This window comes from Mesocricetus auratus, unplaced genomic scaffold (assembly GCF_017639785.1).
Source record: "Mesocricetus auratus isolate SY011 unplaced genomic scaffold, BCM_Maur_2.0 Super-Scaffold_100006, whole genome shotgun sequence".
In the NCBI taxonomy this organism is placed as follows: Eukaryota; Metazoa; Chordata; class Mammalia; order Rodentia; family Cricetidae; genus Mesocricetus; species Mesocricetus auratus.
Window position 1 is genome coordinate 2726294 of NW_024429190.1, and position 13963 is coordinate 2740256.

At 44.5% G+C, this 13963-nt stretch overlaps 1 pseudogene; it reads left to right on the forward strand.

Annotated features, from left to right (window-relative positions):
• Positions 1-12353: 12353 nt before the first annotated feature.
• Positions 12354-13047, forward strand: LOC101833803 (annotated as a pseudogene).
• The last annotated feature ends 916 nt before the right edge of the window (positions 13048-13963 follow it).

A 13963-nucleotide genomic window follows, 5' to 3' on the forward strand; every position in this document is an offset into this window, starting at 1 on the left:
AATGCTAAACTTGTGAGCCTTCCACAACAATTGTAAAATGAGATCATAGTAAGGGGTCACTACCTTCTTAGGGGAGGCTGACAAATGTATCCAATAAATAGGACCAGTCTGCCAAAACACGGCAGTGGGCGAAAAGCTAGATGAAAGTACAACCAGAACAAGGGGCTGCCCATAATCTATACGCCGAAGGTGGGCTTGCTCTATACTTCTTAACAACAATTGTAGGGCTTCCCTGGCCTCTGGGGTAATCTGTCTAGGGGAAGTTGGAGGAGAATCCCCAGGAAGAATATCATAAAGCTCTTTAAGAGCCCCTGTTTTAATAGAAAGAGAAGGGCAAAACCATTGCACCTCTCCCAAAAATCTCTCCCAATCATGAAGTGTTTTTAAATTTGAACAATCGATCTGGAGTCTTTGTGGCCGGAGGCCAGTTTGTTGAATTTGATGACCCAAATAAGTATAAGGGGGTCTCTTTTGGATCTTTTCAGGAGCCAAAATAAATCCTCGGGCCTCCAGAAGCTCCTGTAGCTCTGCAAAGGCTATGTAACATTGTCTTTCTTCGGCCGCAGCCAAAAGAATATCATCCATGTAGTGGATAATGTAAAGATCAGGGAACTTACGTCTGAGGGGATCTAAACAGGCAGCTACATAAATCTGGCATATAGTTGGACTATTAGCCATCCCTTGGGGGAGCACCACCCATTGGAAGCGAAGGGCAGGCTCCCTAAAGTTAATCGCAGGAAGGCTAAACGCAAACCGAGGACTATCTTGAGAATGCAAGGGAATAGAAAAGAAGCAATCCTTCAAGTCAATGACAATCAAATGCCAGTCTTTAGGAATGGCCACAGGCACAGGCAAGCCAGGCTGCAGAGCCCCCATAGGCTGCATGGTCGCATTCACGGCCCTCAAGTCTTGTAGTAACCTCCATTTTCCTGAAGATTTTTTTATTACAAATATAGGGGTATTCCAAGGGGATGTGGAAGAAACCAAATGACCTGCCTCCAATTGTTCTTGAACTAGCTGGTGAGCCGCCCTTAGTTACTCCGCTGGTAAGGGCCACTGTTCCACCCATACCGGATCATGTGATAGCCATGTGATGGGTATGGGGGCTGGCGGTGCAACAGTGACCCTCATCAAAAATGGCCAAAACCCTTCCTATCCCCTGGGGCCCTGGTCTCCAAAGGGAGGGATGCCACAGGGCAAACCTCTCCCTGTTCTAGTTTACCTAGTTCTCTCCCCGGGCTCCAGGCCCTCCCATGTGTCATCTGGGGGCCCCTGCTTTTGGACTTGGGTGCCTGGGTGGTGAGGACCACTCCCATTTCTTGCATGAGGTCCCGTCCCCAGAGGTTAATAGGGAGGCCAGGCAAAACATATGGCTGGAAAAGCCCTGTGTGGCCCTCAGAGTCTTGCCACTTTAGGATTTTGAGGCTTTTTTGGGGCACAGTCTGTCCTACTCCCTGGAGGGTCACTGTCCCTTCCTCTTTCGGCTAGGCAGGGGGCCAGAATTTATCTGAGAGGACAGAAAAATCTGCCCCAGAATCTAAGACGCCCCTAAAGGACTTGCTTTTTATCTTTAATGTAAGCTGGGGGCGGTTCTCCATAGTGGCTACCCAAAATGTTGTCGGGCCGGTACTTCCAAAACCTTGGTTGCCCGGGAGGAGGAGTATCTGAGCAATCCATTTTCCTGTAGGGATGGCAACAACCCCACTGCCCACTGATGTCATTATTTTCATCTCCCTCTCACTATCCTGGTCTATAACACCGGGGTGTACCTGGATGCCTCGAAGAATAGTACTGGACCATCCCAAGAGTAGTCCGACCATGCCTGGGGTCAATGGCCCATGCACCCCAGTAGGGAGGGCCTGGATCCCCATTTCCGGTGTTAGGATTGTCCGGGCAGAGGGAGTGAGGTCCAATCCTGTACTCCCTGAGGTGGCTCTAAGGAGGTCTGAGATATGAAGGGGTTGCTCTGGGGGAGAAAATGAGTCCTGCCACTGCCCAGAGCAGGGGTCATTGCCCCGTACACATTGGTTTTGGGTCCCTGGGGCGGGGCCCTCCTTCCGTTTTCCTGATTATTATTAGCAGGAAGGAAATTTCCCTCCCGGTTAGTTTTAGAGTAGCAGTTATTGGCCCAATGATATCCCCTTTGACAACGGGGGCATAAACCAGGTCTCTTGAGACCCGTAGTACTATTTTGAGGGCATTCTCTATGGAAGTGTCCCTCCCTGCTGTAGCTGAAACATGTTTTTCTCCCTCCCAGAGTAGGTCTTTTTTTCCCCACTTGGGGCCGAATAGCAGCAGCTAACACTTGGCCCTGGATGAAGTTTCCATCAATGTCCCTACAGATCCGGATATAGTCATTTAGACTTTTATTGTGATAGGGGCGAAGGGCTTCCTTACAATATTTATTTGCATTTTTAAATGTCATCTGCTTTATGACTGGCATCGCAGGCCCAATGCCCCCAAATATTCTTTCTGCTACCTGACTGAGACGGTCTACGAAGTTTTGAAAAGGTTTGGAAGGTCCTTGAAGGACTTTGGACAGATGATCCCCTCCTTCCTTGGAAGGCAATGCTTTCCAAGCACCTTGGGCTGCTGTTGCCACTTGGGCATAGACTGCGATGTCATATTGCATTTGTTGCTGAATGGTGGCGTATTGACCACTCCCGGTAAGCATCTCCACAATTCTCTGGGGCTGTCCGGCCTGTGTATTTCTTTGGGCTGTCTGGCTGCATCTTTCCTGAAACTCACCTCTCCAAATCAAATAATCTCCCCCCGACAGAGCTGCTCTGCAAAGCTGTTACCAATCGCCAGGTGTCAAATTAAGAGGCACAAAAGATTCCATTAAGGAAAGTGTAAAGGGAGCCTTGCTCCATAATTTAGAGTTCTCTTTTAGTTGTTTCATATCTTTGAAACTTAAAGGGTCATGGTGCCGAATGACCTGTCGAGAATTGTTTGGGTCTGGAACTTCCATTACCGGGGCCACCACAGGGCAGCATTGGACCCCTCCTCTGGGACTTCCCTCCAGGTCCGAGAAGGACTGGGTTATCTCTCTATCCTTTTGGAGGCTGTCCTGGAACTTGCTCCATAGACCAGGATGGCCTCATTCCTTCCTATCTCTGCCTCCTGAGTGTTGGGATTAAAGGCATATGCCACCAACACCCGGCTCTCTGAATATCATAGCAAACATCCTCCCAATCTGGGACATTTAAGCCTTCCCCAGTAATGAACCATGGGCTCCCTCGTTCAATACATTTTAAAAAGCCTGCCATGGTTGTAGTCCCCTGTTCTTCAAGCAACTTTTCTACGTGATACTGTAATTTAAACTTCCAGGGACTAATTCCCATTGTTTCTTTTCCTATTTTCCTCCATGTATCCCTGGCTGGCAAAAGGGACGACCCCATCCACTTACCTCGCTTTCACATCTCGGTGGGACCTCCAATTGTCACGTCTACTTCTCAGCCTGTGTCCGAGAACGTACAGAGCGTGTCGGGGATTGACAACACAGAGACTCGTTCAACGATATAAAAAAAAACTTTAAACAGGCTCCAAAAAGGTTAAAAAAAAAAACTCCTAAGAAAAGCTCCCACCAGAGAAGCTTCTGCTCTCTCCTCTACCCTGGCTGGTTCTGCTCTGACACCAGAGGTGGATGTGTGTAGGTTTTTAAAGGTGCGGTTAGTCTTTAGACAAGGTCGAGGTCAGGGCGGTTTCCGTGGGAAGGCCTTTTCCAGAAACTTATTGTATCGTTTTTAGTAAACATGTTTTTACTAAACATTGTTTACAGCTGCCTACTCCCAGACAGAAGGGGAAGTGGGTCTCTGCTCAAGGTCTGATGTTCCCACACATTTTCAGAAGACACTTTCCCCCAACAGCTCAAGAAGTTGTTAATTAGGCATGCACTGTCATGAATGATCCTTCATGGAACACTTTAAAGGAAAGCATATTTCACAGGCCAAGGCTCATTTTGGGAGATTGTATTAACTGGGCAATGTGCTCACATGGAAGGTTTAGGGAAAAAACATTCCTTGGGTGTTGGGGACTGCTAGAACCTTGCACAAAATGGAGTCTGTCCACCATTCCTTGGCCTTCTGCCTACGTGACTGCGAGCACACTTGCCCTCGAGACAAAGGAAAAGGCTAACCATAAAAGTAAAATTTACACAGGGCAGCCCACCCACCTAGCCAGGGGGAAGTAACCCTTACAGAGCAATTGTCTTTGTTAACAAAAGATTAAAGTGTTCTGTTGAATACTTCCTACCCCTCCCTAATTCCTGCACCTGACTTGCGCTGACAAGCATTTGTGGAATGCGACTGATGACTGATGGAAAATTACAGATTTGTCGCTACCTTATTTGGTGTATATTTGAGTTGAGACTTGATTGACATGCTTGTACCACCCCCTAAGGTTCTTCCTCTATAAGTCCCAGCTCGCCCCAAAAATAAACACTCTTGATCAGCAAAAGTTGTCTTGAGCCTGCTTCCCTTAACCTCTTGAAGTTCACATTCCAGATCGGTTCTGCTCGTGAAGGCCCACCAAATTAGTAGTGACCCTCATCACCTCATCCCCAAGGGTCTGGGGTCCCCACCGGGGGTCGCAACTGGCGCCTGATGTGGGACACGAGTTACAGACCACTGATCGGACAGCAGAGGCGCGACGAGTCTGGAGCCCACTCATAAGGCGTCAGGTAAGCCCCATCCGGGTGGTGCAGAGTATGGTCAGTCTAATAACCTAGGTTAACACCGCCGTACCATTCGTCCTGCGAAAATGGGGACTAATATGAGCAAGGAATTCAGAAAGAATTAAGAGATAGATACATTGAGGTTAAAAAAAATAAGGAAGCCAGATTTATTAAAGGAATTCAGAAAGAATTAAGAGATAGAAACATTGAGGTTAAGAGAAAAGATTTGCTTAAGTTTCTGCTTTTTGTCCATGAAGTCTGTGCCTGGTTTGTCATTACTTGTCCAAAAATAGTTTGAAGTACTTGGGAACAGGTCGGGGCCGAATTAACTAATTATTTTGAAACCAAAGGCTGTGAAAGCGATAAAAAGATTATGCAGCAGTATTGGGATCTCGTAAAAAGTATCATTGTTAACATGGAGGAAAGCCCCCAAAATGAACAAATTCTTAAAGACGCCCAACAACATCTAGAGGTCGCTTCCCGAGGGTATTCTCGTGCCAGCTCCAGGGCAAGTTCTGTCACTGATCTTTCTAAAGATTGTTCCTCTTCCTCTGCTAACTCTGACATTGATAAGCTTCCTCCTTCTCCTTCTGATCAACCTACCTCATTTGCCCCTAAAGTTTGCTCTCTAGCCACCTGTATCTATCCCTCCCTACAGGCTGTCACCTCTGCTCCTCCTGAGGAACCTCTCGATCCTGGGGACGCTCAGGAGATAGAGGAAGAGGCTGCAGCATACCTTTGGGCGCAAGGTCTCTCTGGCCACGAGACCTCCTGCCTACAATCCTTTCTCGCTCCCAGATCTTCCTCGTTCTGTTGCTCCCAAATACTCCTCCACTGTTGATTCTCTTGCTTCCTCTCTCATTGAAGCTCTCAGTGAAAAGTTTTCACAGCTCCTCTCCTCGGCATCATGTAAACTCCAGTTCCCTCTTTTTGGCCCTGTATGGAAGAGAGCCGAGCTGCCTCCCCCTGCTAGACCTCTAGACCTCTTCCTGCAGAACAGGGATGACCACGCACTAGACAGGCAGCATGAGCCAAAGAAGCGGCTCGCCAAAATCCCGACCCCGATGATAGAGTGGGCCTTGGCTATAGCCCCCCTGCTCAAAATTTTCAGTAGCCATCACTACCTCCCCTGCACCCCCTCACCCCCTGACAGATAAAATCACCTGGATAAATGATTATCCTGTCTGGGTAGGGCAATGGCCTCTAGTCAAAGAAAAATTAGAAGCAGCCTAGCAGCTTGTGCAGGAGCAATTCAATGCTGGCCATATAGAACTCTCCACATCTCCTTGGAATACCCCTATTTTCGTTATCAAAAAGAAATCAGGTTTGTGGATGCTTTATTTTTGGAAGCCACAGATGTAGTTTTTCTGGATGAATTGTTTTTCTTATAGATGCATTGGTGTGGTATGCTTTTGCATTGATCTGCAGGGTGATTTAAATTTTATTTTTACAAGCAGTTTTTCAATCAAATTCTATATTTGATACAATGTGTTAAAGGCGGTTCAGCCTAGAGTCATGCAGCTAACAGCTGGGACCCCTGAGTGTCTAGGAGTCCTTAGAGGCTAGGTGGCCTCTCTTGGTAGTCCCTGTGGTGGTAGCGCTGGCTGGTCACAGGAACGAACCTTCAGGGCCCTCAGCATGGCCCTGAACTCTTGGATTGTTACAAGGATTTTTCATGGGCATTTTGCTACACGGGCAGTGGACAACCCCGGTGGCCCCAGGCATGCCATAAGCAACCTTTTTGTGACCTCTCCCTAACTCATTTTTCACACCTATGAAAAAAGGAATGTGCCCTGAGTAGAAGTTACACTCCCTTGGTGTTCATATGCCTCATTTGCAAATACAAACATTTTGTTTATATTTTGAACCCTTCCCCAAAGTAACCATGCTGGCTGGCTCACCATAGACAGTACACGTGTAGCTCTATCATGGGCATCCTGTGGCAGGCATGCTGATCCTGTAAATTGCACTGATCTTGTGACAGTTTTCTTTATCACATCCAGCAATGAATCTGCTGTACTTATTTAAAGTGATTGTAAACAGACCCGCAGTGGCAGGAGTGATGTGGATCTGGAACATTGTCTTGCTTCCACGATCCCAACACATTTCAGTATTATATGCTAGAGTGTGCAGACTGGACTCTGCTCTCTCGAGCACTGTGGACTGGCCTCGTCTGGCTTTCCAACAAAAAGTTTTCCACCTCTGAACAGCTTGCTCTTTTATACCTGAAGAGAAGGCTTGAATGTAAACGTATTAGTTAGGAGTCTTTGTGGCACTTTTGGTCTGTTTAGTTTTCTTGTGATCGGCCAGGCCCCCAAAAGTATGTCATTCTAGTTCTGTGTGACCTTTGTCAGCTTGGACAGCATCTGAATGGCCCAGCTAGTGTTACCAGGCCATCGCTGCATTTATTTAGCCAGTCCTAAACTTAAAGATGTGAGGTCACTGCTGTGTCACACTGTCGTTTATGGTACATCCATGGGTGGCAGGGGCACCTGAAGCCTTGTGACCCTACTGGGTTCTAAGCCCATGCTTTATTCAGCCCCACACAAACTGTCTGTGGTCAGGGTACCCAGTGTCTGAAACTAAAGGAGCTTTTACATTCAAACCGCTGTGTGTATGTGTGTGTGTGTGTGGTCAGCGCCATTACAGAGCCTTCACTTTGTGTCTTTGGATTTGTTCTGCCATTTTATTGTCAAGTTGAATGTATCGGCTTAGCCAAATCACTACAGAAGGTAGTTTCTAAAAACCTTTCAGACAGATGCATAAAAGCTACCTCTGACTTCTCTTTGGTTTGTGTTTGATCAGTCTCTTTACAGTTAGCACAACAAGCTCATAGATTACATCACCTTAATGCACAAACATTTAGGCTACAATATTCCATCACTCGTGAACAGGCTCGAGAGATAGTTAAATTGTGCAAAGCTTGCCTTTCCCTTTTGCCTGAGCCTCATACAGGAGTCAACCCCCGTGGTCTTGTGCCTGGTGAGCTTTGGCAAATGGAGGATACTCATTATTCTGCCTTTAACAATTTTAAATATATTCATGTTACGGTGGATACCTTTAGTGGCTTTGTTTCTGCCTCGCTCCAAACAGGAGAGGCCACCAAAGACGTTATTGCCCATATTTTACATTGTTTTACTATTATTCCTGTCCCCATCGCCATTAAAACTGACAATGGCCCAGGGTACATTAGTTCTAAATTTAAGGATTTTTGTAAAAAATTTGACATTATCCACAAAACAGGAATTCCCCTTAACCCTCAAGGACAGGGAGTCGTAGAGTGAGCTAATCAGACCTTAAAAAATATGCTCTTTAAGCTTTCTTCAGAAAGCGAAACCCTGTACGTTTGCAAAGGCAAGCATCGCCTACATTTAAATCATGCATTTTTTGTGCTCACTTTTCTCTCTCTGGACAACAGTGGCCGATTAGCAGCTAATCAGCTCTGGCACCCTTCCACCCATAAAAACTTTCGACAGGTACTCTGGAAGGATGTGCACACGGGCCAATGGCTCGGTCCTCACCCAGTCCTTATCTGGGAAAAAGAACATACTTGCTTTTATAACACCAGCAATGGAGAAACGCGCTGGCTTCCAGACAAACTGGTCAAGCTTTATAACCCTCCCAGGGAAAGAGCCCCTGAGGAATCTCTTGTTTTCTCTTTCAGATGCTGTTGATAACAAAACTCCCAGTAAAGATGACACCGCATTGCCTGCTACTTCTTCCATTTCTCCTTTTGATTTTTAGTTTCTCTCCTTATGTCCCCCGGCCAGACAGCTTAATTCTGGCCCACCACCACTTAATCCCCTTTGTTCACGCAGCTGGTGCAACCTCCTCCATATCCAGTTTACAGCTGCAGGAAAAAGGTTCCTCTGGGAAGGTTCCCGAGGCCCTCACTGGGGTCTACGCCTATATGTTTCTGGCACAGACCCAGGCCTCACCTTTTCCATTAGACTTTTGTAAGAAATCCCTTCCTTTTACCCTATTGCTGTTGGCCCCAATCCTTTTTTATACCCCTCTGGTGGTGGCTCATTCCTACCCAAGGCTGCCACCCCTCGCCCTCTTCCTAATCTCCATTCTCCAGCTCCCGCTGCTGCCACCACTGTTTATCAACCCACCATGTCCCCAGTCCAGTCTCCACCGCGGACCTCATCCTTCAGATGGTCAACGCCTCGGCCCAGGCACTCTCCAACACCGCTTATGAGTGCTGATGAAGCAATTGCAGCCTTCGGCTCACCCATCTACACCAACGACACCAATCTGCTTCTCTGGGGCGCGCAGTCACAGCCACGCAGCATGACCTTAGGACAGGTCGTGGGATCTGGACTCTGCCTTTTGGGACCACGCATGCTTCCCCCCACCCCGCTGTTAGAAGCATGTACTCAAACCATGCAAGTTGCTGCTCATGCTTCCTTCCTTATTGCCCCCAACCTCACCTTTTTTGCTTGCTCCACAGAGTTATCCCTGCATATTATTGTAGATGTTTTTCTTGCGCACAAGGACTACTGCGTCCTTGTTGTACTCGTGCCCAAATTGACTGTTTGCCCTGAATCTGATTTATTGCCCCAAAGTGATCCAACTGTAACTCTCTCTCGCCAAAAAAGAGAGCCGGTAACCGCCCTCACATTAGTCATATTGGTTTGTCTGGGTGCAGCAGGAACTGGCACAGGAATTTACTCCCTAGTCCATAAAAAAGACTCTGTTAATGCTCTAACCCACACTGTTGTTAGAGACATAGACAAGCTAAAAAGAGGTTTAGATTACTTAGAACAAACTGTTGGGTCCTTAGCTGAAGTGGTACAACAAAACCGTCGCGGTCTCTACCTCGCCTTTTTTGCGGGAGGGGGTAGTTTGTGCCACCCTTAAAGAGGAATGTTGTTTTTTCAAAGACAAATCAGGATTAGTTAGAAACAGTATCAGAAGGGTTGAACAGAGTCTGGAAGAAACAAAAAGAAATTTGGATGAAAGTGAATCTTGGTACAAAAATTGGTTCTCTACCTCCCCCTGGCTGTCAACTTTGCTGCCTCGTTTGTTAGGACCTTTTATTGGCTTCATGTTACTTATTTCCTTTGGTCCTTGGGCATTTCGTCGCCTTACTGGTTTTGTTAAAAATCAGGTTGATGAGGCTACCAAAAATTCAGTTCAGGTTCACTATCAGCAGCTCTCTCAACAAGACCCCGAAGAACCTGAGGCTGTAGACAAACCTACATTCCAACCTTTGAGCTTTCAGGAGTTTGAGTACCTGGCCAACCGCCCGTGTTCACTCTGCTCCAGGCTGTGGAGATGCTTAAGACGGGGATCGCTTGGTGCCAGAATCTGGGAGCAAACATGGCCCTCTAAACGTTGCCGGCAAAAACTTAATTCGTATCCTCTCTCGCCATGTCCAGAACTGGAAGCCCACCAGGTAACCTAAGACAGGCACTTCACCCAATTGCTCTCTTCTTTTACTATATAGAAAAGGGGGGAGATGTTGGGGACTGCTAGAACCTTGAACAAAATGGAGTCTGTCAACCATTCCTTGGACTTCTGCCTACATGACTGTGAGCACACATGCCCTTGAGACAAAGGAAAAGGCTAACCATAAAAGTAAAATTTATACAGGGCAGCTCACCCACCTAGCCAGGGGGAAGTAACCCTTACAGAGCAATTGTCTTTGTTAACAAAAGATTAAAGTGTTCTGTTGAATACTTCCTACCCCTCCCTAATTCCTGCACCTGACTTGCGCTGACAAGCATTTGTGGAATGCGACTGATGACTGATGGAAAATTACAGATTTGTCTCTACCTTATTTGGTGTATATTTGAGTTGAGACTTGATTGGCATGCTTGTACCACCCCCTGAAGTTCTTCCTCTATAAGTTCCAGCTAGCCCCAAAAATAAACACTCTTGATCAGCAAAAGTTGTCTTGAGCCTGCTTCCCTTAACCTCTTGAAGTTCACTTTCCAGATCGGATCTGCTCGTGAAGGCCCACCAAATTAGTAGCGACCCTCATCACCTCATCCCCGCGGGTCGAGGGTCCCCACCGGGGGTTGCACTTGGGAATGGTACAAAGAATATCCATTACCTTAGATGCGGGAAGTTTATTACTGAACTGAAATATTTTTGAGGATTCAATTTGTGGGGTCACATATACATCATTGAAACTTTACTGTTTTGAACAATGGGTGAAAAAGATTTTGCCTGAGATTTTACATCAGTAATTAGATGGAAAAGTGTCTACTTTGGAAAGTTAAAAGTGAACAGACTTAGTCTTCTTAAATATTATGCTTTGGTATTGGTTTATTGATGGGTCATGCTTGACTTGAACTAGTATTCTACCCAGTAATGCAATGTATAAGCCCCTGTAAGCTCAAACTCAAAACTAATAAGATACATGACATACCAAGTGAAGAAAGACACACACACACACACACACACATGTGTGTGTGTAAAATATTCTACATATGTCATTTATTTCTGATCCCTGGAATTTTCATCATCATAACATAAACCTACCAGAATTTTATATGTCAAAGATTATTTTATACATGTATACTGAATTAATTTTCATAATTATATTTTCTGAGACTTTAGGGTCCAATTAATCCAAATTATTTGTAGAGTTTCCAAGGAAACCTCTGAAATATATATTAAGACATAGCAAGTAAGCTATCAAACGTATGTTGCTATAGTTTAGAGATTGACAGTAATGTGACAGTAAAATATGAAATGCATCTTCCTAATGAGATGCATGGTAGTAGAAAGAGGAAGAGCATATGTTTGCTTTAGCTGTCCACTTAAAAATATAAAACACAAAGTACAAAAACGAACCCAAGAGAACACAGATGCCCCATGATTTGGTGTATGCCTAGAGCAGGGCTTCTTGGATATAGCTAGCTGGTCCTATGGTGCATTAGTTGCATGGTGGCTAATGTTTGAGCTCTTAGCGTTAAGGAGGATCTGTTGGGTGACTGTCTTGGGTTTGAGGACAACCTAGCTACAGAGCAAGACCCTACTTTAAAATCAAACAAAACAGAAAATAAAACCTGATATCTTAATCTCAAATTAAGAAAAGCAAGAACAAAAAAAGACAAACGAGCACAAAACTACAAACTACTGGGAGCCAAGAAAGATCACTCCAGAAATGTGTGACAAAGCTTTCCCAAAACTCAAAGAAACATGTACCTCTGAAACTGTGTTTATCACATTCAGAAAAAAGTTCAGATACCATAGTAGCAGGGTCCCACAGCTTATTAAATTAATATATTGAGAAGCTTAATATGTTATTCTGAGATTTCTCCTAGGAAACCCAAGTATTTTTATGTCATATAAATTGTCTGCTCATACACACTGACACATCTTAGTACAACGTGTACATTCAAAGTTTGAATGTACATCATTATATGACCCTTTTATTACGGAGTAGCTTCCTCTGAGCAAGAAAACATGATCACGCAAAAGAAAACTAAACTTCAAACAAGATCATAGAGGAAAGTTCAAGAAAATAAAATAGGAAATATATTCCATGAACAATAAGCATCAGCTGCGAAACTACCCAATGAGGAGAAATACACTATAAACCTTTACTCAGTTTTAAGTGTGAGGGGGCTAAATAGGATGTTCTAATGTGATATAGATAAAATGGGAAAGAGAGAAGGTTTGATTCAATAAAATTCAATAAAAATATGTTCTAAAAGAAAACATGATAGAGGCTGCCTCTGGTTCCCACTCTCACAGCCATTGCAGTACATTGTGCTCCATAGAGATAGCGCCGGGAAAGCATAAGCCTGACGGGCTCTCAGATGAAAATCTACTAAACGTGGGCAAAGGAGATCCTAAGAAGCTGAGAGGCAAAATGTCCTCAGATGCATTCTTTGTGCAAACTTGAAAGGCAGAACACAAGAAGCACCCGGATGCTTCTGTCAACTTATCAGAGCTCTCGAAGAAGTGCTCAGAAAGGTGGAAAACCATGTCTGCTAAAGAAAAAGGGAAATCTGGCGATATGGCAAAGACTGACAAGGCTCGTTATGAAAGAGAAATAAAACATCGCCCCCACCTAAGGGGAGACGAAAAAGATGATCAAGGACCCCAATGCACCCAATAGTCCTTCTTCGTACTTCTTCTTGTTCTGAGTGTTACCCAAAAATGAAAGAACACGGTGGCTTGTGCATTGGTGATGTTGCGGAGAACTGGGAGAGATGCGGAACAGCACTGCAGCGGATGGCAAGCAGCCCTGCGGGAAGAAGGCTGCCAAGCTGAAGGAGAGACACGGAAAGGATATTGCTGCTTACAGAACTAAAGTAAAACATGATTCAGTGAAAAAGGGGGTGATCAAGGCAGAAAAGAGCAAGAAAAGGAAGGATTTTAAGTCTTTCATATTCCCAGGTAAAATTTAAGGTTTTTTATTTCTGTGAAGAATTCCAATGGAATTTTAATGAGAATTGAATTTAATCTGTAGATTGCTCTTCATAGGATGGATATTTTCACACTATTAATCCCAGCAATCCATGAGCATGAGAAGTCTGTTCATCTGGTATCCTCTTCAGTTTTGTCCAGCTTCTTAAAATTTTCACAATATAAAACTTTAACTTCCTTTGCTGCAGAAAGAGATAGAGATAAAGATAGATAGAGAGAATGAGAGAAGATAGATAGATACATACATACATAGATAGATAGATTATAGATCTTAGAAAACTATTGTGAATGTAATTGTTTCCCTGATTTATTTCTTTGTATATAGGGTTTCTACATACTTTTATGATGAGTCATGAGTTTCTGCTTAATGTGTTTATTAGATATAGTAGCTATCTGGTGGAGTATTTATGATCTTTGATATCTAGCATTATTTCATCAGCAAATAAGGATAAAGAAAAACAAGGGTAGCTAACCTTATATGCCCCATTTATATGCTGTGTGGTTCTAAAAAGTGATATCAAAAGTAAGAAAATAGGACAGTTGCTGAAGTCTGGAAGGGTGGGACGAATTCAAGTGTGGCTGCTGCCCTGACCTCAGGTGTAGAGGAAAGTTAAGCCTCAACCTTAGCATTTAGTTACAACATCAGGAAACATTTTCCCTCAATATTGTGCAGAAATTATTTCCAGAGAGAAGAGAAGTGCTTCAGTATCCACTCATGTGGGTACAGACTTGGCAATGAAGTAGCATGTACGTATTAACCAAAGCAAGTGAATTAACCCAACAAAATACATAAAAATCAGTGAAAAAATGATGCAATATTTAGACTATGTATCTTGTAAATGTGAAGACAATGTAAGGAATATAGACATATTTCCTGCAGAAACGTGATCCCATTTC